This window comes from Triticum dicoccoides, chromosome 3A, assembly GCF_002162155.2.
Source record: "Triticum dicoccoides isolate Atlit2015 ecotype Zavitan chromosome 3A, WEW_v2.0, whole genome shotgun sequence".
NCBI classification, from domain to species: Eukaryota; Viridiplantae; Streptophyta; class Magnoliopsida; order Poales; family Poaceae; genus Triticum; species Triticum dicoccoides.
In genome coordinates, this window is record NC_041384.1 from 478330402 (window position 1) to 478335659 (window position 5258).

Consider the following 5258-nt stretch of genomic DNA (forward strand, 5'->3'; position numbering starts at 1 on the left):
CCCCCTCCTTTGTTTCTTGACGTAGGGTCCAAGTCTCATGGATCATGTTCAGTGAGAAAATCACGTTCCCTAATGTTTCATTCCATTTGGACTCCGTTTGATATTCCTTTTCTTTGAAACCCTAAAATAGGCAAAAAACAGCAATTGTGGGTTGGGCCTCCGGTTAATAGGTTAGTCCCAAAATCAATATAAAAGTGGATAATAAAGCCCAATAATGTCCAAAAGCATAGATAATATAGCATGGAGAAATCAAAAATTATAGATACGTTGGAGACGTATCAGTCAACATGGTGCATATTGTGGCGTAATACACGAACAAGGAATGAAGCCATACAAGTATAATCATATGCAAGAGGAAAGGCTTCACAAAGGAAGCCCCCAAGTAAACGGGGTATTTGAATTTGTGTGTCACAAAGAAAGTTTTGGCAAGGAGGTTTTTCACAAACAACTTTTTGCCTAAAAAGTATAATGCTTGGTCGAACCGAACAAAATTGAAAACTAACAGTTTTTGAGCATTAAAGCGACTAAGATGGTTAATGTGCTCGGTATTGATGACGCGATCCAAGCTTACGGCGGGATGAGATCCCATCCTCCAAGCCGATCCCGAGGTGGCAGAGCAAAGAGCTCGATGATGTCTACTACACAACCTTCTTCTTGTAGACGTTGTTGGGCCTCCAAGTGCAGAGGTTTGTAGGACAGTAGCAAATTTCCCTCAAGTGGATGACCTAAGGTTTATCAATCCGTAGGAGGCGTAGGATGAAGATGGTCTCTCTCAAGCAACACTGCAACCAAATAACAAAGAGTCTCTTGTGTCCCCAACACACCCAATACAATGGCAAATTGTATAGGTGCACTAGTTCGGCGAAGAGATGGTGACACAAGTGGTATATGGATAGTAGATATGAGTATTTGTAATCTGAAAATATAAAAACAGCAAGGTGACTAATGATAAAAGTGAGCGTAAACGGTATTGCAATGTGTTGAAACAAGGCCTAGGGTTCATACTTTCACTAGTGCAAGTTCCCTCAACAATACTAACATAATTGGATCACATAACTATCCCTCAACATGCAACAAAGAGTCACTCCAAAGTCACTAATAGTGGAGAATGAACGAAGAGATTATGGTAGGGTACGAAACCACCTCAAAGTTATTCTTTCCAATCAATCTGTTGGGCTATTCCTATAAGTGTCACAAACAGCCCTAGAGTTCGTACTAGAATAACACCTTAAGACACAAATCAATAAAAACCCTAATGTCACCTAGATACTCCAATGTCACCACAAGTATCCGTGGGTATGATTATACAATATGCATCACACAATCTCAGATTCATCTATTCAACCAACACATAGAACCTCAAAGAGTGCCCCAAAGTTTCTATCGGAGAATCACGACGAAAACGTGTGCCAACCCCTATGCATAGGTTCATGGGCGGAACCCACAAGTTGATCACCAAAACATACATCAAGTGAATCACGTGATATCCCATTGTCACCACAGATACGCACGGCAAGACATACATCAAGTGTTCTCAAATCTTTAAAGACTCAATCCGATAAGATAACTTCAGAAGGGAAACTCAATCCATTACAAGAGAGTAGAGGGGGAAAGAAACATTATAGGATCCAAATATAATAGCAAAGCTCGCGATACATCAAGATCGTATCACCTCAAGAACACGAGAGAGAGAGAGAGAGAGATCAAACACATAGCTACTGGTACATACCCTCGGCCCCGAGGGAGAACTACTCCCTCCTCGTCATGGAGAGCACCGGGATGATGAAGATGGCCACCGGAGAGGGATTCCCCCTCCGGCAGGGTGCCAGAACGGGTCTAGATTGGCTTTCGGTGGCTATGGAGGCTTCTGGCGGCGGAACTCCCGATCTATTGTGCTCCTAGATGTTTTTACGGTATATGGAGATATATAGGCGGAAGAAGTACGTCAAGGGGCCATGAGGGGCCCACGAGGGTGGAGGGCGCGCCCCCCTACCTCGTGGCCTCCTCGAAGCTTCCCTTACGTGTACTTCAAGTCTTCTGGGCTTCTTTCCTTCCAAAAATGGGTTTCGTGAAGTTTCAGGTCAATTGGACTCCGTTTGGTTTTCCTTTTCTTTGAAACCCTAAAACAAGGTAAAAACAGAAACTAGCACTGGGCTATGGGTTAATAGGTTAGTCCCAAAAATGATATGGAAGTGTATAATAAAGCCCATAAACATCCAAAATAGTAGATAATATAGCATGGAGCAATCAAAAATTATAGATACGTTGGAGACGTATCACTCGACGCTCCGAAGTGGCAACATAGCACGGCCGATGCATGCCGGCAGTGTGACGCTGAAGTATCTGGCGTGGGTTAATGAAGTGATGACGAAGCCCCCGGTCCAGCCGAGGTGATGTGGTATGTCGATACGCCGAGGTGACAGTGCTGCCCAATCCGGATCATTTACCTGTGCACAGAAGATAGTGCAAGCCGGAGATAATAGTAGTAATAGTAATATATATATTTAAAAGGATGCATGATTAATAATTTATGCAAAGTGAGTAATAAAAGAAATATGGCCTGTGTGCTGAACACTCGATGAGGTAGAGCTCCCTCAGTGATGCCGAAGTCCTGAGGCAACCGAACATATCGGTATGGCAATTCGACCAACAAGGTGATCACACGAGCCGATTTAGGCCGATTGGGACGATGACGTCGGCTTGCCGAAGTGACCGCGTGATGCAGTCGAAGTCGATTACCTACACATGTAAAATAGTGTAGTCCAACAATAATAATATAAATATATAAAAATCCTTGTGTAATTAATTTACACAAAATAATTTATTTAAAGATATGTGGCCTGGCGTCGAAGTCAATGTCGATGCAGGGCGTCGGCATGATGCGGTAAAGGCGTGGCAAAGACGAACCACCACGCGACCGTTGTTAATGCGGCTACCATTTGATAGACCTGTGTACAGATGATGGAACAAAACAGAGTAATAATTCCACGGGAAAAATAAACCCAAACAAGCAAAAATTACTAGGATTAATAGCACCTGGTTTATTTGTTGTAGAAATTCGAAGAAAGGTGACTCCCAAAATTGGGACTCGATCCGCACACCCATTGCCTGATGGGTGATAAAGCGACGGCATGGCGACGCTGGTAAAGGTTGGCTCGCCGAGGCAGAGCCCTCGGTCCAACTAACGTGACGAAGCTGGTCGGCTAGTGACGCCGGAGTCACCGGAGTATGTTGATGAAGAAATAGTAAAGTCTCCGATCCAGCCGAGGTGTCGAAGCCTCCATGTCAGCCGATGAGTCGAAGCAGGTCGGCTGGTGACGCTGAAGTCACCGGAGTAGGTTTGATGAAGATATGGTGAAGCCCCCAATCCAGCCGAGGAGACGGAGCGGGTCGGTAAGGAGACGTTGCAGCTACTGTGTCAACCGAGGTGTTGAAGCAGTCCGGCGTGATGGACATCGGCTTGAAGAAGCTACAGTGCGGCCATGCCGACGCAGGTCATAACTTGTGACACGGTCAATGCCGGCTTGATGAAGTGACCATGCGGCGATGCTGGTGTGCCTGCTCCGTGTGATCCATAGAGTAGCGATGTTGGTGATGATTTATCCTTTGCGATTTTGAACTCTTTGTTCGGCTCGCCGAGATGATGATCCTAAGAAGTTGAGCTCAGCTCAACAAAGCGACGACGTGTCTAGTGCAGATCGGTAGTCGTGAAGCAATATTGCCAGACTGGTTTGGCACCAGCATGACGGTGAAGATTACCTCCGAAAAGGAGCAAAATTTGTGAGCATTTGTTCGAAAACAAAACACAATATCCCAGAGATTCTTCCAAAAAGGTCGTCCAATATCTCGTTCATGAAGAGAGATGATCTCAGGTCGGATTCATATTCGCGCAGAAAACAGATCGAAAAGTAATGCACTAATCGGAAGGTTCCCGGAGTTTGAACGGTCGGATCGAGCTGAAATTTTGAGAGGTGGTAGATACAGAAATTCCGCAACAGATGAACAGTTGGATTTTTCAAAATAACCTCCGAGCTGGGCTCTGGAGAACACGCCCTAAACTCATCCTGATTCCCGTTTAGACTCGACAACACTCCGGTATATCGGAGATCGACGGAGATTGCTCCATCGGAACGCGACGAAATTTTATAGGGTTGTTGTATACTAGATTCCGCACAATTTCACCGAAGGAATAGTCAAAGCGATGCTCGAGGAGGTGGTGGCAGCGGATACAAGTTTTCTGTCCAGAAGAACAGCACGGTCGCCCGAGGGCAATGTTGACGTTGAGCCCCCGAGCTCCAAGGATGATTCCTCCATGATCATGATAGAGATCGGAGTTGATGTTTGATGAAGGCCCTTGTCCAAACATGACGGTTGGAGGCGGGGCACAGTCCTTGGTCAAGCCAAGGTGACCAGTCGAGTCGGCGACGAAGATGCCGACGTCGCAGTTGATCTACAGGCGAGTCATTGATCCTTTGTCGATCTCACAGCGGAACTCTCAATGAAAGCACCATTGTCGGTGTCAAAACCGGCAGATCTTGGGGTAGGGGGTCCCGAGCTGTGGATTCTCGGATCAATGATAATAGGAACGAAGGAGACGATGTTTTACCCAGGTTCGGGCCCTCTTGATGGAGGTAAACCCTACATCCTGCTCTTGTTTATATTGATGGAGTATCAAGTACAGAGTTGATCTACCTCGAGATCATATGTTGTGGTCTAAAACCTGAAGGTATGATGAATATTGTCATAATAATCTAGCGACTAGCCTGGCCTCGGCTTATATAATGTATCGGAGGCCTAGAATAACAAGAGTCCTAGTCGAATACGTTGGTGGAATCTTTCTCGTGTGCAGCATGGGCTGCCCGAAGTGGCACATAAGTGAACCGCCATGAGGGTTCTTGGCCTGATCCAGCTGGTCAGAAAACAACGTGATGAGTACCCCCTAGTCCAGGGCACTATCAATGACCTCAAACTGAAGGTCACTTAGAGAGCAGACTTGCCCACTCCCAAGTAGCCATGGATATAGGAAGACCACTTCATGCAACCTTGTACTACTTGCGGGAAGGACCTCCAAATTTGACATGTCGAGATTGGAGAACTTAGGCATTTTTAAAATTACTCACCAAAGACTGTGTGTATTGTAGAGACTAGTAGTTGGGGCGCCACCCTACGACGCCGCTTGAGAGAAAGTTGTGTGTCCACTTTCATTCAAAAAAATACATGGGTCCTTGCCTCCATCTAAAAAACATTTCGTAAAAAAT